Below are 25,554 nucleotides of genomic sequence, written 5' to 3'. Positions count from 1 at the left end.
TGCATCACTTTCACTATAATTTTGATTTGTCAAACAATCCTTTTGTGTCAACTTCTTGATAAAGTGTGTCATTCTGCTAGAGATCCATCTCTCTCCTCTTCTTTAAGGACTTCCTCAATTACTCTCTTGTTGTTTCAAGTTGTTGTAGTATGATTTGGATTTAAATCATTTAATTCTGAACTATCTTTCCCAATTTGTAAGTCTCAATCTTGATGCAAGGAAGGATAGGGAAAACTAGGGCCAATTGCACACCCAACTCTCCAAACCACCTTGTAAGAGTTAACACAATGAAAGAAAACACAAAGAACAACAACCAAAGGAGGAAGAAGAGTGAAATAATTTTATTGATTCATCAAAATATCTTCATACATGCCAGCTGTAATGGCTTCTGGGTTATGGCCAAATACAAATACATTCACATTCAAAGATCCAACAACAAATTTGCACTTTCCAATTCTACTCTGCAATCCTCTTCAAAATTGTCTAAAAACTCCTAACTACCCTAGCTCCTAGCCTAAACATTCTATTTATACTATCCAAAATATCTTACAAATCATTCTTGAACATGGAGAAGCCACAAGTCAGCTCTTAGCAAATATTAAATGAAAATAAACCTAACATTAAGTAGGCCTGCATCAACAATCAACAATCCTGAAATCAATGTCCAAGAAAAATTGTGATATCTCTTAGCTCTGATTGAGTTAGAACTCACAATTTGAACTACAAGTAGATATCTAGGTCCTCTAAAACCCCTTAAGTGTGCAAAGGCTAATTCATCAAGGAAAAGTGCACATCCAATCTAAAAGTTGAGCATAGAAAATTGTTGCGTAGAACTGCCAAAAATTGATGGGAAGAATTGCCATATCTCCCAACCTATTAGGAGTTAGAACTTGTGCCTTGGATCATAGATAGTAATATAGGCCCTCTTCAATCCCTAAAGTGTGCATCCCTTCATTTATTATGAAAAATTAGTTACATGGTCTGCAACAAGCACCTAAAAACTATAAAACATAGTTTTAGCAGGACACAATTTTAGCAACAAGATAAGAATTGAAAACATGCAAGATAGCAGTGCAACCCGGGATGCTCCTACATCAGACAACTGGGGTTGGAATAAATGGTTCTCCTAAATCATTGAGATGTCATAATCTAAGCTGAATCTAACTTAGATTAAGAAACCTATGAAGCATCTTCCATAGGTTTGTTCTTCCACTTCACCAGATATTCATAATAATCTTTTCCCCTTGTGCTCTTACAAATTCTTTGATCCAATATCTATTCAACTTCTTTAATTTGCTTCTTAGGATAGTCCTATGATACAATAACTTCATCATCTGACTCATGATGCTTTTATAAATTAGCAACATTGAATATAGGAGATATATCCATGTCATCAAGTAACTCAACTTCATAAGCATTACCACTATCAAACTTCTTCATCTTCAGCTTACTGTATTTTCCAACTGGAAATCTTCCTTTCTTCAGATGAACCATCACCTCATCACCAACTTGAAAATCAATATGTCTTCTAGACTGATCAACATTCTCCTTATACTTCTGATTATTTTGTTTTGTCCTCAATTTCACTTCCTTATGCAAAGATTCCATATAATCAGCAAATTCTTCACCTATAGCACTTCTCTTTTCTTCACCAACAATATCTCCTAATTCTGATATATCTCTAGGCTTCATTCCAGTAATAATCTCAAAAGGTGTTTTCCATGTACTCCTATTCACAGAATTATTATATGCAGATTCAACTTGTGCCAATACCATCTCCCAATTACTTGGTTTATTCCCAACTAAACATCTCAGCAAATTACCCAAGCTTCTATTCACAACCTTTGTTTGTCCATCTATTTGTGGATGAAATGTAGAACTAAACTTCAACTCAATACTCATCTTCTTCTACAAAGTCTTCCAAAAATAACCAATAAACTTACTGTCTCTGTCATAAATAATACTTCTTGGTAATCCATGCAATTTCACAATCTCTTTAAAGAAAAGTTCATCAACATGCTTGGCATTTGATGTCCTCTTACATGGTATGAAATGAGCCATCTTAGAAAATTTTTCCATTACAACAAATATGGAATCATACCCCTTTACTGTTTTAGGCAATCAAAGAACAAAATCCATACTAATGTCACTCCAAGGTTTCTCAGGAATAGTAATAGGTGTATACAAACCAGTATTTTGACTCACTCCTTTTGCAACTTGACAAACTCCACAACTCTTTAAAAATTTATGAACATCCTTATACATTTGTGGCCAATAATACTTTTGATTTAGCAAACTCAATGTCTTATCAATTCCAAAATGTCTAGCCAATCCACCACTATGCTTTTCCTTAATTAGATTCAACCTCATAGAAATTCTAGGAATACACAACTAAATACCTTTGGAAAACATACCTTCTTGAATGAAATACTCATCATACTTACATGATTTGTTAGATTTGGTGTTATTCACTCTCTCCACCCTCGAAAAAATTAGGATCCGCATCATACAACTCTTTCATTTCATCAAAACCAAGAACTTCAATCTTCATTTCAGTCAACAAAGAATGTCTTCTACTCAATGCATCAACAACTCTGTTAGTAACTCCATTCTTGTGCTTAGTTGCAAATGTAAAATTCTGCAAATACTCAATCCACTTCATATGTCTTTGATTCAATTTATGTTGACTTAACAAGTATTGTAAAGCTTTATGATCAGTATACAACACAAACTCCTTACGAATCAACTAATGTCTCCACTTGTTCAAAGCTTGAACAATAGAGTAAAATTCTTGATCATACGTAGAATGCTTCCCTTTAGCATCATTTAATTTTTCACTAAAGAAAGCAATAGGATTACCTTCTTGACTTAATATAGCTCCGATTGCATTACCACTTGCATCACATTCAACTTGAAATACTTTATTGAAATCAAGCAAAGCCAATACAGGTAATTCAACAACCTTTTGTTTCAAAGTCTCAAAACTCTTGTAAAACTCTTGTCAGCTCCATGTGTCCACTTGAATTCCTTTTTATCTCCTCTCATTGTCTCAGTCATAGCATTACAAACAACACTGAAATTCTTTATAAACTTTCTGTAAAAACTAGCCAAACCATGAAATGATCTTACCTCACCCACATTCTTAGGTGTAGGCCATTCCAAAATTGCTTTAACCTTCTCAGGATCCATCTTCAATCCATTAGCTAAAATTAAAAATCCCAACTACATAATCTCCTCTTGCATAAAAGAACACTTTTTCAGATTAATCAAGAACTTTTCCTCTTTCAACCTCTGCAATACTTGTCTAATATGCTCAAGATGTTCTTCCTTAGTCTTACTAAATATCTAAATATCATCCAAATAAACAATCACACACTTACCCAAGAATCTTTTTAGAACTTCATTCATCAATCTCACGAAAGTACTAGGTGCATTGGTCAAACCAAAAGGCATAACCAACCATTCATTTAAACCATCTTTTGTCTTGAAAGAAATTTTCCATTCATCAACTTCTCTGATTTTGATTTGATGATAACCACTCTTCAAATCAGTCTTTGTAAAATACTTTGCTCCACTCAAGCAATCCATTATGTCATATGTGCTCAGCATAAGAAACCTATATTTCACTGTGATTTTGTTAATAGCTCTAGAATCAGTACACATTCTCCATTCTCCAATCTTTTTAGGTGCTAATATAGCAGGTACAACACATGGACTCAAACTTTCTCTGATCAAACCTTTCTACAAAAATTCATGCACTTGTCTATTAAGTTCTTCATTCTCTATCTATGTCAATCTATATGGTGCTTTGTTTGGCAAACTAGCTCCAGGAATCAGATCCATACAATGACTTATACTTCTTATTAGAGGTAAACCATTAGGAATATCATCAACAATAATATCTTTGTATTCATTCAACAATTCAACAATTTTTTTTGTTATACTAACTTTTTCTGCTTGGTCATTACTACCAACACTCGATCCTCTAGGAACTATAGCAAAATAAACTTGATTCTTCTTTACTTCTTTTTCGAATTGCTTTCCATTAACCATGCAAAATTTTATTGCAATACAACTAACCTAATCTAGACTTTCAATCAAAGGCAACAATGTTTATTTCTTCCCATTTACCCAGAGAGTATATTGATTCAATCTTCCATCATGTACAACATATCTATCATATTGCCAAGGTCTACCCAAAAAAATATGACAACAATCCATGGGCATAATATCACACAAAACTTCATCAAAGTAATATCCAATTTGGAACTTCACAAGGCATTGTTCACTTACCAATATCTTATGCTCATCTTTGATCCATGAAACATGATAAGGTTTGGGATGTTTCAGCCTCTGCAACTGCAACTTTGTAACCAGCTCTTCTAATGCCAAATTTTTAGAACTTCTACTATCAATGATTACGTTGCAACATTTTCCATTCATCTTACATCTGGTTTTGAAGAGGCTCCTTCTAAGGATAGGTTCCTCATTGCTTCCCTTATTCCATAAGATTCTTCTCACCATCAAATTTTCTCCAACCTTAGGTCCACTTGGTGAGCTCTCAATGTCTTCTTGAATCACAAAATTTCTATTATTCTACCCACTTTTAGAAGATCTACACTCAAAGGATCTATGCCCTTCTTTACCACATCTAAAAAAATTACCATGAAAACCACCTCTAGGATAAGAATTACCTCTTTCTTGATAAGATCCAATACCTCCTTGATATGAGCTATCACCTTTCCACTCAGTCTTGTCTTCATCATCATTCTTCCATTTAGATTTTCCTTTATCCTACACAAAACTTTTAGATCTACCACCTTCACCATAAGATCTACCTTTGCCTATCTGGAATCTACCACCTCTATGTCTTTGTATTTGTTCATGCTTCTTTGTTAAGATCTCCTCAGCTTTCAAGGTATATTGATATGATTCTTCAACACTTTCCAACTTTAGAAAACTTATTTCATCTTGAATTCTAGATCTCAATCCATTTATGTACCTTGCAATTTTTTCAACATCATCATCTACATGTCTAGATCTGATATCCAATCTATAGAATTCCTTGGTATACTCTTTCATAGTCATGTCCTTTTGTTTCAAATTTTGCATCTTTCTCAACAAGCTGACATGGTAATCAATAGAAAGGAATTTTTTCCTTACCTTGTTCACCATCTTTGGCCAAATTTTGATCTTCTCCTTTCCTCTCTTTTGTATATCAGTTTACAAGTGCTCCTGCCATAGTGATGCATGACCTTTCAACCTAGTGACTGCAATCTTCACCTTTCTATTATTAGGAGTGTTTTCATACTCAAAGAAATTCTCCATATTTGAGAGCTAATCTAACATAGCATTGGTATCCAATTTTCCGTCATAAGGAAATAACTTCTACAACAGGCTTTGAATTTTCCCTAGACAACACTCGCAACAATCTATCCTCATCTTGATCTTCCTCAAGTTTTGGATTATGGTTTGGTGTTGCTGCTTCATCATCACTTACAACATCAAGATGCACTCCTCCCCTTTGGGCTATCTCCACAACATCTAATCTGGCTGCACTTTGTCTCAATTGATCCAATATAGCATTATCAACATTATTTCCTCTACCACAAACCATCTTTACAAATTAGGTTTCTACAAGATTGTAACCCTCTGCAAGTTATGGGTAAAATCTATAGATCTACCACCCTATAGCCATATCCAAATTAGGGTTCTACATGATCCAATATCCACAAGGATGAAGCTCAAGCTTTGATGCCACTTGACACAAGGAAGGATAGGGGAAACTAGGGCCAATGGCACACCCTACTCTCCAAACCACCCTGCAAGAGTTAACACAATAGAAGCAAACACAAAGAAAAGAAACCAAAGGAGGAAGAAGAGTGAAAGAATTTTATTTATTCATCAAAATATCTTCATACATGCCCAGCTATAAGGCCTTTTGGGTTACAACGAAATACAAATATATTCACATTCAAAGATCCAACAACAAATTTGCACTTTCCAGTTCTACTCTGCAATCCTCTTCAAAACTGCCTAAAAACTCCTAACTACCCTTGCTCCTAGCCTAAAAATTATATTTATACTATCAAAAATGGCTTATAGATCATTCTAGAACATGGAGAAGCCACAAGTAAGCTCTCAAAAAATATTAAATGAAAATAAACCTAACATTAAATACACAAGTCAGCCTACATCAACAATCAACAATCTTGAAATCAATGTCTGAGAAAAATTGCGATATCTCCTAGCTTTGATTGAATTAGAACTCATGCTTTGAACTGTGGGTAGATATCTAGGTCCTCTACAATCCCTTAAGTGTGTAAAGGCTGATTCATCAAGGAAAAGTGTGCATCTAATCCAAAATTTTAGCACATAAAACTATTGCACAAAACTGCTAGAAATTGATGTTCCAAAAGAATTGCCATATCTCCCAATCTATTAGGAGTTAGAACTTTTACCTTGGACCATAGATATTAATCTAGGCCCTATTAAATCCTTGAAGTGCACAACCCTTCATTAATTATGGAAAATTAGTTACATGGTCTCCAACAGGCACCCAGAAACTAGAAAATGTAGTTTCAGTAGAACATAGTTTCAACTGCAGGATAAGAACTGAAAACATGTAGGATAGTAGTGCAACCCAGGATGCTCCTACATAAACTTTCCAAGATCTCAAATCTCAAGTGGTCAAACTTCTTCTAACAGAATAAATCTCTGATACAAATTGTTGGAAGTCTTATTGGGAGGAAAGATACTGAGAGGGAGGAGATGAATCAGGATCTAATTTTTTTAACTCCTTGAACAAAATAACTGATTAAATGAATTCACTCCTAATCCATCTTATATATTAGATCATATACCATATAATCATGAACTGTAAAACTGAAATAAATCTAACTATGCATGACATCCATCACTATGAAAATGTAAACACATAGCACAAAGATTTTGGTTACCCAGAAACCCTCCAAGGTCAAGGTAAAACTGAGGTTGAAATGATACCCACAAATCTCCACTACTATAGTAATAAATTTTTCCTATTAGGGCTACAATTTTTATCACTTCTAGTGATCTAAATTGCAAGGGGTCTTCTCGATTAAAAGCATCACAAGACTATTAAGTCTAACTTGATTAATTGATTTAAACTTACAATGAAGTAAGAATTATGTTATGAGATTTAACTAGGTTTGTTAAAACCAATTTGCTAAGATATTTTCCCTAATATACTAGTTATAATGTCTCATTAACTGATCCTTTGGTTTTCTCTTATGAAGCTAATTACAAATTTTCTCTCTGTCTTGTCTAAATTTGATCTCTTTATCTCATTTTCTTAGTTTTGCCCTTCACTTCTGGGTTGCTCTCTTTGATCACTTTATCAAACTTAGTCTTCCTCTCTCTATCCTTAGCCTTTTTTCACATTCACAATCTTCCTTTACACACTTTTTAGATTTAGGGTTTTTTACCTTCTTAAATAGACAATTGTGGAAGGTTCTAGATCATAATCAATAATCCAAAATTCACCTTTTTGTCACTTAGTCCTTGTGATTTTCTGATTGGTTACTCTACTTCCTAGGGATTGATGTCCCCTAAAAAAATGTATAATTATCTCCTTATCTATCTCTACAATACATAAATATCAAATAGAAGTCGATCAATTTTTATTACATAAGTGTTTGTTCCATTACAAAAATGAATGCCAAAACTAGTTTACTCGGTAATTGAATATCCTAAAACTTGATAATAAATAGCATTCATGTTGTCTCTCTACTTCTATATGCTCAACAGATACTGACTCACTTGGCATAGACTATCTTTACATTACTTGGTTTGCATATGTTTCACTTGACATATATTGTAACTTGGTCTACACGGGGATGCTCAACAACATTTGTATTTTTCAGCATGTAGTGAAAATATAAATAAGTCCATGTAGCTCAACCTTCATTGGATGGCTTATTCGCAGTGATGACCGACTAACACTACCTATAAAATGACTAAGTGTTGGACACTAATAGGAAACAAGGTTTATTAATCAGTAAATTCAAAGATCAATTAGTACAAAAGATAAAGAGGGAGATGCGTATAGAGGATGATATCTTTGGAATTATTGTCAAAGAAGGAGAAGATGAAAGTCAAGTTACCATCCAATATCAAAATGGGAGTCAATACATTTGTATCACAATGAAAAGTGTAAAGAATCAAAGAGGGATGTATAAGAGATTCCATGGATGAGAAATATAATGAAACTAAAGATCTTAATAAAGATTTGATATAGAATACAAATAAAGTTGATAGTGAAAATCCAGAGAACACTTTTATCATTGCATGGTAGCAAAAGGTGTTTCCATCAATTCCAAAGAGGGATATTGTTGGAACCACAATTGAAACAATTGTTATATTTTCATTGATGTCAAATCTTACTGGTAAGATATTTACTAATAGTGTAGAGTTCCATATCAATTGATTGATTAAGAGGATTTAAAAAGAGAGATAACAAGATGAACTAGTAAAGTGGTTGAGTAGATAGGACTAAGTATGATGGAACTACAAGAAGACTTGATCAGTTAGTATTTGATAAGATAATTTTTTGTTTGACTATTGTATTAAATGAAGAAGAAACATGAATTGAAGTATAGAAGAGATTATCGATGGAAGTCAAGAAGTTGAGTAAAACATGAGTTTAATCGAGTAATAGGTTACTAGGTTAATGAATAAATTAAGAATTATAGGGTAGAAGACTAAGTAACTTAAGTATCATCCAAACAAAACAATATTAGTCGAGTGATGGGAATGACCATGTAAGAGGATGGTAAAATGAAGTAATGAATGAGGATATTGATGGTCAAGAAAGCTAGTGTAAGCCAAGCAAGACATATTAGTAGTGACCGAACTAATGAATGTAGAGATGATTGAGTGTTAACATTTTGGCAGTTTGTGAAAGAATCAAGATTTGAGATTGACACAGTTGAATTAATGGAATAGTCAAAAAATCTTAAAGATAAGAACTAATAAGATGGTGTATTTAATGCATGAATTGCGTTTGTCAAGCAATATAATGCAAAGATTCAATGAGAAAATTCTAAAAGTTCTAAGGAAAGAAGTAGAAGGACATAACAATGAATAGATTCAATAAATATGATCAAACCCTAAGATCCATGTTTATGTTTAAACAGAAAAATATTAAACCCATCAATTTAAGGAGGCATATGAGATGTTTTACAGTTGCTCTTGGCTAGCAAATTTGTGAAGAATAAGTGACAAAAAAAAGTTGCAAAGGAAAAGTGAGAAGTTGGTGAAAGAGGGATTGCTTGAAGTATTGCCAAGCAAATCATAGATGGAGAGTGTGATGAAGTCTAGTTAATGGACTAGGAATAGGCTGAATGGATATTTGAACACAGAAAGTGAGATGTTTTTTTATTAGACTAGCCTAGCTATTACTTTCTAACCATTGTGGCAATAAAATCCTTTAATCAAAGTTGACATAAAAATCATGTTGTAAATGCTTTCAAGGTTATATTCTAATGATATGTTTTGAAGACCTCTAACAAGGCCACTCCTAACATAGTGACTAAATCCTTTAAAATGATCACACCTAAAAATGTGTTTGGTAACCTTTAATAGGGCTGGCTCTTAATTGAGCTCACTTTAGAAGAGTGAAAAAGTGGTAGCATGTTACTTAGTGGTTTTTTCCAAATTGGGTTTCCATGTTAAATCCTATTGTCATATATGTGTGAATGTTGTTTTCATGTAAAATAGAGAGCTAAGTGTTAGTATGAATAAGTTGGATTACTGATGATGTGCTATATTGGCCGAGTGGATTTATGAGTTTGATTAAGTTGTTTTAAGTTGTTAAAAGTTGATTTGGTACATCTGGACCAAAGGATAATTGATTCACACCCCCCCACCCCACCAGTTATTCTAATCATTCTAACAAATTTTAGTACTATTCAGAGTAGATTTTTTATATTCATCAAGTCCATTTAGATATAAGATTTGTTCTCTTTGTGTCTCTAAAATATTAATGTTTAGTTCCAGAGTAGTTCTAGGTGTTTTATGCTCAAATTCCATAGGCACGATGACTAATGTACCATAGACTAATTCATGAAACTAGTTGTACTTTTTTGTGTTGTCATATAGGCCCAAATTGCCCAAATTGATTGAGGAAAATGGAATGCCCAATCTTTCTTATGGATAGCTATTATCTTGGTTAAAATTACTTCAATTTTCCTATTGATAATTTATTATTGGCCATTAGCATAAGAATAATAAGGAGAGGATTTTCCATGCCTAATGGTATGCTCATTCATGAGGGTAGTTATCAAGTTGGAAGTAAATAAGGAACCTTGATCACTCACTATTTCACTAGGGATATCAAATTTAGTGAATATTTCCTCATACAAAAACTCTGCAACATTGTTATCTCTAGCATGTTTCATAGGTTTAGCCTCTACCTATTTAGTAACATAATCATTGCAAACTAAAATGTTTTACCTACCATTTGATGAAGGCTTTGTAAGTCAAACAAAATCAATCGCTCATTTGTCAAAAGGAGTAACAATTATCTATGATTGTAGGGGCATTTTTTTAGATTTGGTAGGCCTTCCCATTCTTTGGCATCATTCACACTTCTTAGTAAACCTTGCTACATCCATGTGTAGAGTTGGCCAGTTGTAAGATGTTTTCAGTATTTTAAATGTTATTCTCTTTTTTGCAAAGTGTCCTTCACATGGTTCATCATGATATGCCCAAAGTATGTCATATGTCTTATATTCCCTTATGCATATGCACATCACCTGATCATGTTTTGTATAAAACATATATCCAATAATCCAAGAAAATTTGAAGCTTTTCTTTATTAGCAACCTTCTCTCTTTTGGAGAGAAACAAGTTGGTGTTCTTCCTATAGTAAGATAATTTTCAATATCAACATACCATGGGTTTTGAGTTAATTTGGAGAATAGATGTTCATTTGTAAAGCTATCATCAATTGATGTGGGATCATCTAGGACATGTAAGGAAGAGAGTATAGTTTTATAAGTCTCCCTAAAATATAAGTCTTAGTCATCAAATGTTTTATAGTTAAATGATATATATGCAAAAATATTTCATAACTAGTTATGTAGTGTTTGAACTTATTAAGTGCATAAATCACTACAAGTAGCTCCTTTTTAGTGATAGTACAGTTGAACTCTACCCCTTGAAAATTCTTTCTAATATAATAGATAATATGTTCTATAGCTCCTTCTTTTTGTCCTACGCCAACTTCTATGACATAATTTGAAGAATCAATATGGATATGGAATGGTGGAATCTAATTAGGACCTTGCAATACTAGTGTTGTAGTCAAGACTTTCTACATCTATTGGAATGACTTATTATACACTAAGTTCTATGACAAATCATAATCATTTTAAAATAAATTATACAGTGGAGTTGCAATCTAAATGAAGTTTTTGATGAATCTCCTGGAGTAACCAACATGCCCAAGGAAGCTTCTGATGTCTTTTTTCTTTTCTAGAGTAGGCAATGTACTGATTGTTAGCAAAATGTTGATGGTATTCCTTTGGGGAGTATCCTAAAGCATTGGAGAGCATGTAACATGATTTACACGTTACATTCATGATTGTGTTTATCATTGATGACAACATAGTATGGTTTTTGTGAATTGGCAGAGTAGCAAACAAAGATTGAGGTCATATGGAAAGAGGTTTGATGTTTAGGTGAAGCACAGTTAAGGACATATTCCTCACTATGTCTTAATATTGAGGCTAAGTGTACATGAAGTAAGTAAAAGGCATATAAAAGATATGTTTGATATACAGAGAGAAGTACAAAGACATTACCTAATAAATAGTTTCTGATGATTGGATTGTATCTCCTAACATAGATAGAATCATGATGTGTGAAGTTATACAATGATAAAGGATAGTTTAATGATGATGTCAGCAAGTGTGCAAGTTCTGGAGTCACACAGTACCTTTTCTAGAGTAGGCAATGTACTAATTGTTAGCAAAATGTTGATGGTATTCCTTTGGGGAGTATCCTAAAGTATTAGAGAGAATGTAACATGATTTACATGTTGCATTCATGATTGTGTTTGTCATTGATGACAACATAGTATGGTTTTTCTGAAGACTAGAAAAGTAGTAGACAAAGATCGAGGTCATATGGATAGAGGTTTGATGTTCAGGTGAAGCATGGCTAAGGACATATTCTAAACTATGTCTTGATGTTGAGGCTAAGTGTACATGAAGTAAGTCAAAGACATATAAAAGATATGTTTGATTTATAGAGAGAAGTATAGAGATAGTACCTAATAAGCAGTTTATGATGATTGGATTGTATCTCCTAACAGAAATAGAATCATGATGTGTGAAGTTATACAATGATAAAGGATAGTCTAATGATGATGCTAGCAAGTGCACAAGTTCTAGAGTCACACATGTGAGAAGTTATAAAGATTGTGAAATGATTAATTATCTTAATGTGGTCCTATTATAATTTATTGGGAAAGACTCAAGGCCAATTGAAGGAATTATTTTGAGGACATGGTATAAAGGAAAAATATTTTCCTTGTTTTTGAAGTATGACAAGTATGAATTACAATTGGTGAAGTGCGAGTAAGAGTAGAGTGTTTGGTAAATATGAGGCTGTGAAGTAAGGGATTATTGGCTGTGAAGTTAGTGATCTGGTATTAAGATCAAAAGAAGCATGAGTTTGGTTGATAGGATAAAAGACAAGGAAAGAAAAGTACAACTCATCTCTATTATTCTATAAGGAATAATACAGAGATCATTTGGATAGTGGGTTCATTAGTCTTTCCCCTAAAGCTATTTAGACAATGATTCCATCTACCTTCTACAACTCCTAACAAGGTTGGCACAACTCCTAATAGGGTTGGAATCTCTTAACAGGGATTCAAAGTCTCCTAATAGGGACTGATATTTATCAAATATTTTATTGAATCCTAACAAGGTCCATCCTCTAATAAGGAATATTTATATTAACACGTCATTTTGTGGGTACCATCCCCACCGGGGTTTTCCCTCTAATCAAGGGTTTCCCTATTTAACATATTTGGTGTTATTGTGTATGAGTATCTTGTAATGGTTGCTTATTATATTGCCCATATGGTTAAAGATTACTAAGGTTGATAAGTTTTGTAATAGTTGGATAACTAATTCAACCCCCCCTCCCCAGTTATATTGGTGGACTTTATATTCTAACAATTGGTATTAGAACTTTAGGTCTTTGAAGAGAAATCTTAACAACTTTGGGAGATCAATGGTGAGTCATTTCAGAAAATATAGTCCTAAATTTGACAAGGTTAACTATGACAACTAGAAAGAAAAGATGGAGAATCACCTACTATGTATGGGTCCAAGATATTGGATTTTGATGAAGGACCAAAAAAATATTGTGGAAGAAGGAAATATCAAGGAATGTAGTGAAGCAGAGTGAGATCTATTTATGTGTAATACATGAGCCAAAAAAGCCTTACTGACAACTCTTCCCAAGAATGAATATAGTTAGTTAAAATCATTAGAAGCATATAACAAGATTTGGAAAGCTTTAGAATCTACTTTTGAAGGAGATAAACATACAAAAAGGGTAAGATTACAAAACTACATATGCTGGTTTCAAGAAGCTAAAATGTTGGAAGATGAATCTATGAGAAGCTATGTTGGTAGGATATCTAAGATTGTTGTAGGAATCAAATCATATGGTGGATCTAAGGAAGAAGATGATATTGTATGGAGGATTATGAAAACTTTGACACCGCCATTCAAGTAAGTAACATAGATAATTGAACTATTAATATCCTATATTGAAATGTTTACTAGGGAAACTTTTCTTGGAAGATTGGAAGTAGCAGAAGCAAGTTTGAGATAATCTAGAGAATTGACAAGAGCATAGACAAATTTTAGTCTAACAAGTGTCCATCCATGCTTACCCAAAAGTGAAAGCACCCATGGAGTTTTTGCTAGCAACAATAGAGTCAGATCTAAAGAAGATAGAAAGATTGAAGAAGGTATAGCCCTTCTTGTAAGAAGAGAACCAAATGGTAAGAAAATATTTAAATGTTGGACTTGTAATAAATTTGGTCATTATGCATCTAAGTTTCCTAAAAGAGAGAAAAGGTATTAAAAAAATTTCAAGCCTAGAAGACCTAGAGATTGTTTGTATGCTAATAAAGATGATGAATCTGAAGAAAGAGCTCAAAATCAAAATGATGATGAGTTAGAATTTGTAGACATAAAAGAAGATGATCTTGATAAATAAATTAGAGAAGAAAAGGCTCTAGTTTCCCAAGTTGAAAATAAATCTGATTGGATTATAAATAGTGGATGTTCACATCATATGGCTGGTGATATGAACAAGTTTGTTAAATTTAGAAATCATGATGGCGGTACTATTAGAGTTGGTAATGATGCAACTTTTCATATCATAGGGATAGGATCTATTAATCTTGATGGAAACACTAACACTAATGATGTCTACTTTGTTGATGGTTTAAAGCATAACTTGTTATGTGTTGGAAAACTAGTGGATAAAAGTTATTAGTTACACAAAAGACTTGTACTATCAAAGATAAGAATGATATGATGATTGGAACAGGCACAAGCTCCATAGGTAAGTGCATTTCAATTGAATCCTATTGAGATGACATGTTTGGTTACAAAAGTGGATAACAGTTGGTTATGGCATAGAGGATTCTGTCATATAAATTTTGATAACACAGTGAAGGATAGTAGCACATTTTTAGTTAGATTTTTTCCTAAGATCATCAAGCCTACTAATTTTGTTTGCAATGAGAGTATCATGGCTAGAAGAAGGTATCATTTCCTAGCAAGAAGTTTACTACTATAGAGAAGTTGGAGATTGTTCATACATATTTGAGTGGCCCCACCAGAACAAGAGGATTCTATGGAGAAAGATACTTTATAATTTTTGTTGATGATTTCACTAGAATATGTGAGTAGCATTTCTTAAAGAAAAATCTGAAGCATTTGAAAATTTCAAGATATTTAAGAATAGGTTTGAGAATGAATTTGGTGTCAAGATTAACTATTTGAGATTAGATGGAGGTGGAGAGTTTAGTTTTAGAGAGTTTAACATGTTTTGTAAAGAAAATGGGATTAAGAGATAGTTATCATCACCTAAGACTCTTGAGCAGAATGGGATAGAAAAAAGGAGAAACATATCAGTATTAGAGGCAATAAGAGCAATAATGTTTGAGAATGATGAATCCAAGAGATTTTGGAGAGAGACATATAATGCAATAGTATAGATCTAAAAATGTATGAATTAGAATCCTTATGAATTGTGGTTTGGTCATACACCTTCCGTAAAGTATTTCAATTTTTTTGGAAGTGTTACATAAAGAGAGATGATGTTGGTAAGTTTGATCCAAGAAGTGAAGGTATGTTCCTTGTTTATTCATTGAAAATAAAAGCCTAAAAATATTTTACTCATGGAACTAAGACAATTATTGAGTGCACAAAATGTAAAATTTGATGAAAAGTTTGGAATTAAGAAGAAAATGATAGATTACAATTCTGATGAGGAAGAAGACAATCCTAGAATTGTTAGAGAAAATATAAAAGTTTTCTTTGAGACTAACAATGACTTGTAGAATGATGTAGAAATTGTTGAGGAAAGAGGAGAACATAGGTATAAACCAAGAGAAGAGATAAGAGTTGATATAGCAACTCCCACACCTAATAGGAACTTGATAAATAATGACCCTACAAAGCAGATCATTGGAAGCAAAGACAGAGGAGTAATGACAAGAAACATAGTCAATGAGCAATTGTGTTTAATTTCTTAAATAGAACCTAAGGGTATAAATGAGGCATGCAAAGATGATCATTGGATTCAAGTAATGAAGGAAGAACCAGATCAAATTGTGAAGAATGACACATGGGAATTGGTTCCAAGACCAAAGGACAAAAATGTTATAGGATTTAAATGGATATTCAGAAACAAGATGAATGAACAATGTAAGGTTGTGAGAAACAAAGCTAACTAGTATGCAAAGGTTATTCACAACAAGAAGGAATTGATTATGAAGAGACAATTGCCCCTATAGCCATAATGGAAGCAGTAAGAATGTTTTTGGCTTATGCCGTAAATAAGAATTTCAAAGTGTATCAAATGGATGTCAAATCAGCCTTTCTTAATGGAGAAATTGAAGAAGAGGTTTATATTGAGCATCTTGAAGGATTCCCTTTGATAGGAGACAAGGATATGGAATGCAGATTGAAGAAAGCACTGTATGGTCTAAAACAAGCACCTAGAAACTAGTATGCAAGGTTAGAAAAGTACTTAACAAATCTTGGATTTGCTAAAGGTATGATAGATAGTAACTTGTATTTGAAATAAATTTAGAATATTTTTCTGATAATAATGATATTTTTTTATGACATAATATTTGGAGGCAATGATAAAGAAAGTGATAAGTTTTCTGAAGAAATGAAGAATGAATTTGAGATGAGTATGATTGGTGAGATGAAGTTTTTCCTAGGTTTATATATTTTGTTAGACAATGATGGAATTTTCATATCATATGCTAAGTATCTGAAAGACTTTTTGAAAATATTTTGCCTGGAAAGTTGTAAGCCAGTTGGTACACTAATGATAACTGGTCACAAGATATCTAGCAAAGATGAGACACCTACAATTGAGAAGAAACTGTATAAATCAATGATAGGAGATTTTTAATATCTGACTCACACTAGACTAGATATAGCATATTCATTTGGGTTTGCATCTAGATTTCTAGTTGATCCCAAGGAGTATCATTATGCAACAATAAAGAGGATATTCAGATATTTGAAGGGAACATCTTATTATGGGATACCTATGATACATCAAGTGATTTCACTTTATTTTCTTATATTGATGTGGATTGGGCAGGCAGTATGGATGATAGAAAAAACACTAGTGGTGGAGCATTTTTTCTTAGAGGAAGATTGGTTTCTTGGCTAAGAAAGAAACAAGATTGTATTTCATAGAGTACAACTGAAGTAGAGTATGTAGTAGTAGAAAATAATTGTAATCAAGTCATGTGGATGAAGTAGATGTTGAAGGATATTAGAATTGAGTTTGAAGGATCTATTATCATATATTGTGATAACATAAGTATAGTGAGTATGTCTAAGATTCTAGTATTGCATTCTAAGGCTAAGCACATATCTATTAAGTATCATGTTTTGAGAGAAAAGGTTGCAAAACAAGAGATTAGATTAGAGTATGTTAGTACAAAAGATCAGATTGCAAATATCTTTATGAAGCCCTTGCCTAAAGATACATTTGAATACTTGAGAGATATGCTTGGGGTTATGCCCTTACTAACTTCAAAGTGGATGATGCAAAGATTGCATTAGTTTAGTGGTACAAAGCACTATTGTTTGATTGGACTAAATGTTGATGCTTCCTATATGGGGGGGTATCTAAGATGAGCATAGTCATTCAAAACTCTTGGTAATTGGTCTTGAATATTGTCTTTGGACAATCAAGCTAGTTAAGTATTTGGAGCAGATAATTAACATAATGAAGCCTTTGTCATTGATGCCAATGGGGGAGAGAAGCATGCATGAAAAACATCTCCTACGTATGAATGAGGGAGAAAATCCTAAAATGGGGAAGAGATTGATGTATGGGGGAGAGATTCACATCTCCTATGGTAATCAGGAGTAAGATTGAATTGGGGAGAAGCTGAGAGCTTTTTAGTTTGTGAAAAATTGATGTGAGTAGAAAGAGTTAAAAAATAGAGCAGTGTTGCAGAGGTTTTCACATTTGATTGATGAAGAGGATTTGAAAAGTTGAGAACAATAATAGTTGTAGTAGAGTGTTCTTTTGGTATCTTAGAACTTAGACATTTTTCATATATGTTTCTATCAATTCCAAAGGGGGATATTGTTAGCATGAATGTTGATGGTATTCCTTTGGGGAGTATCCTAACTAATTGGAGAGCATGTCACATGATTGACATGTTGTATTCATGATTGTGTTTGTCATTGATGATAACATAGTATGGTTTATGTGAAGGTTGGTAGTGTAGAAGAGAGAGATTAGGGTTGTATGAATAGAGGTTTGATGTTCAAGAGAAGCATGGTTAAGGAAATGTTCTACACTATGTCTTGATGTTGAGGCTAAGTACACATGGAGTAAGTCAAAGATGTATAGTAGATATGTTTGATTTACAATGAGTAGTACAAAGATAGAGTACCTTATAAGCAATTTTGATGATTGGATTGTATCTCCTAACAGAGATAGAATCATGATGTATGAAGTTATAAAGTGATAGAGGATATTCTAATGATTACATGAATAAGTGCATAAGTTTTGGAGTTGCACATGTGAGAAGTTATAAAGATTGTGAGTTGACAGTATTATGTGATTATGAAATAATTAATTATCTTAATGTGGTCCTATTATAATTTATTGGAAAATCCTCAAGGCCAACTCAAGTTTTGAGGACATGATATAAAGGAAAGATATTTTCATTATTTGTAAAGTGTGACAAGTATGAATTGTGATTGGTGAAGTGTGAATAAGAGCATAGTGTTTGGTAAATGTAAGTAAGTGATCCGAGGGATTATTAGATGCAAATTTAGTGTTATGGTATCAAGATCAAAAGAAGTAGAAGTTTGGTTGACAAGACAGAAGAAGAGAAAAAAAAGTACAGTTCATTTCTATTATTCTGTATGGAATAATACAAAGATCACTAGGTTCATTGATCTTGCCCTTGAAGTTGTTTGGATAGTGAGTCCATTTGCCTTCTACAACTCCTAATAGGGATTCAAAGTCTCCTAACAGGGATTCAAAGTACTGAATGTTTATTGACTCCTATTAGGGTCCATCTGTTGGGATTAAGTTATGTTTGTCATTAGTGACAACATTTATTCATAATTCTGTATAGTTACTAATTTCATCATTTAGTTTCTAGTGTTCACTGAGCATTCAATGATTTCCATGTAAGTTCAGTAGTTCACAGTTCACATTGAGCATTCTAGAGACTACCGAGTGAAACTAGGCAGTGTGAAGTCCAATAGTTATCACCGAGCAGTTCAGTTGTCATCGAGCTTCATAGTATTTACTGAGTCATCAAGTGTTCTGATGTGAAGCCAGTATCAACCAAGTGATGGGATGAGTAGTGTTTATCGAGTACAAGCAAGGTAAACATAGTATTTAGTTCTTACCGAGTTACACTATATCTATCGAGTCTCTACTGAGTAATTCTAGACTATAAATATAAATATAGTATTTACTCAGTGAACATTGGAGACTCTACTATAATATATCTATTGAGCTTCTACTTCTATCGAATGCATGATGATGCTGAGTAATGCAGTGGACGTTGAGTATTAGAAAGTCACCAAGTTAGCTATTCAGAACTCGAGTTTGTATATTTGGGCCGACTTAGTAATATTTGTGTTAACTTGTGTTTTGGCCAACCTTGTAAATATGAGAATCGGAATGGTATATATGTAATGTATTATATCATTCTTAAGTATGATGATAAGTAATATTTTGAGAAGAGTGAATGTGAATCAACAACAGAGCAGAGTATTCAACAAGGTCTATAAGGAGTAGTAAAGTTACATCTATCACAAGAGAAGATCAACATTTCAAGGATCTACTTAGCAAATCAATTATAAGTCAGATCTATTATTTCACCCTAATAGGTGAATCAAATTCAAATCCTTTAATAGGGTAGACTTAACAGTCTTTTATCTAAATCTCCTAATAGAGTGCATACTTCATTGTATGTTTGTAAAACCTCTAAAAAGGTGGACCTAGCAATCCTAACTACTCCTAACAGGGCAGATCATTAGAAGTGATCATTATAAGCCTTAACAGGCCAACTTTATACTATAATATTGAAGTTTTGTGGGTATCTTCCCCACCCCAGTTTTACTTTCTATTTGGAAGGTTTCTGGATCACCAAATATTGTGTTCATGTGCCATGAATGTTTATCTTTTAGTTTCTTATGCATGCATTAGATTAGATTAGTTAATGGTGAATGGATTAAGTTGGTAAGTGATGATTTTTTAAAAAGTTTTGAGGTTACTGATTCACCCCTGCCCTCTCAGTAACCTAGCTAGTCTTGATTATTTCCAACACCATCCTCTAAGAAGGAATATTTATATTAGTACATTATTTTGTGGGTACCATCCCCACCAGGGTTTTCCCTATGGTCAAGGGTTTCCCTAGTTAACATATCTAGTGTTATTGTGTATGAGTATCTTTTTATGGTTGCTAATTATATTGCTCATATGGTTACAGATTAATAAGGTTGATAAGTGTTGTAATAGTTGGATAACTGATTCAACCCCCAACCCCACTCTTAGTTATATTGGTGGACTTCATATTCTAACACTGATCACCTCAATCTTAGTTGGGTCAACCTAAATATCTAAGAATGAAATGTAGTGGCCCAAAATAGCCCCTTCTTGCATCATCATGTAGAATTTTGCAGTGTTTAGAGAAAGATTATGCTCTTGACATATTTTAAGAGCTTTCTCTAAGTTAGCTTGTGCCTCTTCAAATGTGTGTCCATATGCAGTAAAGTAATACATGTAAATTTACATGAAATCAACAAATATGTAAGAAAATATACTAATAACAGCTCTTTCAAAAGTGGTAGTTGCATTACATAGACTGAAAGGTAGAATTTAATATGCAAATGTTCCCCAAGGATAGGTAAAGGTAGTCTTATCTTGATCCTCAAGTGTTATCTTTATCTAATTATAGCCTCTAAACCCATACAAAAATGAAAAATACTTCTTACCAATTAAAATATCAATAACTTGATCAATGAAAGGCAAGGGAAAATTATCATTATTAGTTGTTGAGTTTAGTTACCAAACAAACTCTCTATTTACCTCCCTTTTTAAGTACTATAACCAAAGGAGAAACCCATTGACTAATAGAGATTGGATAAATGAAACCAACATTTAACAACTTTTGCAATTCAATTTTCACTATGTCTCTTAACACTGGACTAATTCTTCTCTGTAGTTGCCTGACAGGTTTGTATTTTGGGCTTATATAGATTTTCATAGGTACAAAGTTTAGAATCAAGGCCTCTCATATCTATATAGTCCCATGTAAATGCTTGTTGATTCTCAAGTAGAAACTTAAGAAGACTCTCTTGATGGATTGGAGAAAGACTTTTGCTAACATTTAATTCTTTCCCTGGACTTACTTCAACGAACACCTTTTCTAACATAACTACTTCGAAAAAATTAGGTAAGTGTATCTCATGAGGTCATAATGTGTGAAGAAAATGAGATGGGTCAAAAAAGTGAGGTGCATTTTGAGTTGGAAGGATTATTTCTAGGGAATAATTTGTGTCTTTACATAGTGAGAAGTCTACATCATACTCATTAGATAGGATGGTCATAATAATTTCATTGTATTCCTAAGAGATCATAAATGGATTCATATAAATTACCATGACTTGGATGATTGAGTTAGCTTCCTATTCATTTTCACCTAAGTCATGCCATATGGTTTTTTCATCTTGTAGGAGTGATTAAGAAGGGAAATACAAATTTAATTTCTTTGTGTTCATGCCATTGTAAATTATAATTTTTCTAGAATGACAGGCTATAAAAGCATCAACATTGGCTAGACAATGCGCTCCTAGAATGATATGGTAGCCACCGAGAGTATCTTTAGGGGATAGAATGACAAAATCTACTAGATATTCCCAAGAATTCAATGCGACCACTTCCTATTCAACCATACCATCAGGTTTCATAGTGGAGCTATCAACAAGTTGAGGGGTAGTGGGGGTTTCTCTTAAGCCAATGATATTTAGGTGAGACAAAAAGTCTCTTTTCATGAAATTAATTGATGCTCCCAAATAAAGTAAAGTATTTTGGATATGGACTCCATTAATAAAAATAGTAACAACAAGGATTCCAAGATTTTAATACTTAGGAATTGATAACTTATCCAACATTAGAACAAATAATTGACCCATGACATGAAAATTTTGAGGATCCTTTCTTTTCCTATCATCTTATTTAACATAATCTTCTCCAATGGCCTTAGTGTATGATGTAACCCCTTTAATAGCATACATCAATGGTATTCTGAAAATCATCTACCTCAACTGGTTAAGCAAGTCAGCAACAATTGGATTTTTAATAAGGATAGCTGGGCTAGCAATCCTCTGAGGAAAGGGTGGATTCTTTTCTATAGGAGTGGATGGTGGAATGAATGTATTTCATGTTTAGTAGGAGAATCATTACTACTTACCTTTGTAATTTAATGACCCTTGGGAGAAGAAATATGAGTCCCTAAGTTCAAGCATATGTCATTAAGGGTAATAGAATAAGTTTTTTGTTGGTTAGACTTCTTTTTGTTAGGATTGGGTTTCAGTTAGGTAGGAAGTTGGGTTTACTTTGTCTCATTTGCATTGGTTGTAGGAGGAGAAGGAAGTATATCTTGTTGTTGAGGTGGTGACATTATGGCTTGCATGTTAGGCTAATTAATCCCCCACTGAGATGATTATTGTCAATTATCTTGTAAAGGCTTCCATTGATTGGATTGTTGTTAAGCATACTGCCATTGATTATTTTGCCAATTTTAATGAGGTTGATGCCAATTTTGGTTAGGTTGTTTCCATTACTTATATTGGGGTTTTCTCCATTGGTTGTTCCATGGAGGTTGGCATTAGTTAGACCAACTATTATTCCAATTAGAACCTTGAAGGCCAAAATTCTAGAAATATGGGTTTTGGGTTTTGCCATTGACTGCTATTATTATAACCTAAAGTTTTAAAAGGGTCTTGAGGCATACCTTGTCTTTAGGCCCATGAAATGTGTTGAGAAACGTAGAGAACATCCTCGTTCACATCTATTGCTTTAAATTTAGTAGGCACTAGATGGGCCTCCAGATTGGCAATTCTCTTGTATTTGTAATTCATGTTCTTCTCTCTACAATGTGGGCAAAATTTAGCTAGAATAGGTTCAACTTCCTCGTGCTTCATTTTAGATTGCATGGTGTCCAGTTGAGTAGCAACAATATTTATAATGTCCTACTTAAAATCAAATAAAAGATTGGAAAGGTCCACCTTTGACACTCCAGATCTATTGGTTTTACTAGGGATAGACCTAACTCCTCTTCCTTTCTTTACAGTTGCCCTTGAGTAATTGAGGCATGTTATTTTGATATCTTGTTAGATCATTTGAGTAATATCACCTCCTCTCATAAGGTCAAGATCTTCAATATTTGCATCATTAACACCTTCCGAGAAAATATGTTTTTGGGACTCTTCATTCAACTAATGTTGAGTGTTCATTTATAGATTGAACATGCACCTTTAGACATAATCTTCTATGGTATAATGCTCTTTTTGTGACATTTAATCTTCAATACTTGCATCATTAACACCTTCCAAGAAAATATGTTTTTGGGACTCTTCATTCAACTAATGTTAAGTGTTCATTTGTAGATTGAACATGCACCTTGAGACATAATCTTCTATGGTATCATCCTCTTTTTGTGACATTTAAAAAATGCAACCCCCTTTCATATTATAACCTCTAAAATACTCCTTATACTTTGTAAGGAATAGATTCTTTGTTGCATCCCAATTAGCTACAATATTGGCACTCAACCCCATAAACCATCGTAAGATCGCCTCCTTTAGAATGGATGGTGATGCAAGAGCATCTTGGGTCAATGTGAAATCTTGGATAACCCAAAAAAATTTCTTATTTTTTGTACCAATTTTTTGTTTGTGGTGTTGTCATTGCTACCTTGACTTTTGTGTTATGTGCAGTTAGCATGTTGTTAAGGAACTAGTTATTGTCCTCACCCTATGAAAGAAAATGTTGATGTGTCATATTCATTGAGTTCTATGAAATTATTTTTGAACTCTAATTCTAGAGCAAAGCCCCAAAATATATCCAAATTTTTCACTTAGAGGTTCACATTACCACTTTTCTCAATACAATCTAGGGCTCTAACAATAGTTCCCAAAACCCACAGTAACTAGACTAGTTCCTCTTCCTAGTCTACAACATCTTTATGGAATGATATGAAACAACCTAAGACCAAATATTTCAGGGATGGAATAATAATTCTATCAATACTAAGACACAAATCTCAAATGTTGGGAAAACACAAGATTCCACAAGAATGTTTCTAAAGCACACCCAAATCTCTATATAGGGCTATAAGGAGAAATCATGGATTTTTGAAGGAAACTTACATAGAACTCCTCCAAAAAAAGTCTTGAACAACTCCAAACTCTTCAATCCACTAATCAATAACCCCTTCTAAGCTAGGACTTTTGACTAATCTCCCAACTCTAGTTGTCTTCAATTCTCTCCTAGGCCTAAAAGGTCTATTAGGTCACTTTCGCAAAGAAAGTACTTGAATTTAAAACTAACTTCCAATAAAGCCAATTGGAACACTTGAGGAATCTTACAAAACATCTAAATCCAAGGATTTAGACTTCTACTCCACCCTTGGGCGGAGTTGTCCCTTAAAAACCCAATTTTGGACAATCACATTTAGATGCCTGTCCATAGGGTTTAGTGTTTTCTCCTTCCATCTTCTACCTCCTAATCTGAGACTTAAAAAATGTTAAAACAAATCCTCCCCCATTTCTTTCCACCAAGGTTCAAAATTTTCCAATTATGGAGTCTCTGGGAAGGAGGAATTTTTCTTCCAAACCTTAGTTAGGGTCTTCTTGCAACCAACAACCACTAAAAAATGAATAACTTTCATTCTATCTGATTTGAGGACTTCAAATCACTTGAAATAGTCTCATAAGACACTAGGAAATTTTTTCCAATGCTTCAGTGATGCAAAGGCATCTGTACAATTGGATTTTTAGATAGTTTCTATACAAAAATAATTGAATTTTATTGATTTCAGTAAAATGGATTACGATAGATTTCCTCCTCTATTGGAGAAAGGTTTCACAACATTATTTAACCATTCCCAAGTAGTTCCAATTGAATATGATGGCTGTGAACATTGGGATTCAGATCTTGCACTTTTGCAAAAGTTGGATTATGCAACATTGACAACTTTGACAATTTTTTTGAAAAAGTTGTCAAGTGTTCAAGAAACTCGTAAAAATATAAGCCTATACTCCACTTAGGATCTTAAAGAGGTTAAGACAAAATTTCAACCTTTATTTAGCCTCCTAGACTACTTAACCCCATTCTAACTTAAAAATTGTCCAAAAGTGGCTAAGTTAGACAACTAGGTTTATAACACACCTATAGTCACCTTTCCTTACAAATAGGACATTATTTCTAACATTGGATTCAAGATCCAACTACTACCCTAACCCTTTTTCTTTGATCCATCTGATGTGCTTTCAATGGATGAATTTGAGGGTGCTCCTACACCATACTCTCGGGGTGCATTTATCTCAAGTCCTCTTGAGATGAGGTTTTGCAAAGTTTAGCCATACTTATGGATTTCTTGTTCATTGATCCATACAGATTCTTCTTCAGGACTTCCTTGCCACTGAACCAAGTATTTCTTGTACACATTGTTCCTAGTTT

Source organism: Cupressus sempervirens, chromosome 1 (genome assembly GCF_028749045.1).
Source record: "Cupressus sempervirens isolate cs-2001-9-10 chromosome 1, ASM2874904v1, whole genome shotgun sequence".
NCBI lineage: Eukaryota > Viridiplantae > Streptophyta > Pinopsida > Cupressales > Cupressaceae > Cupressus > Cupressus sempervirens.
The sequence above is the reverse complement of the archived record's forward strand: the minus strand, read 5'-3'. Positions refer to the sequence as shown.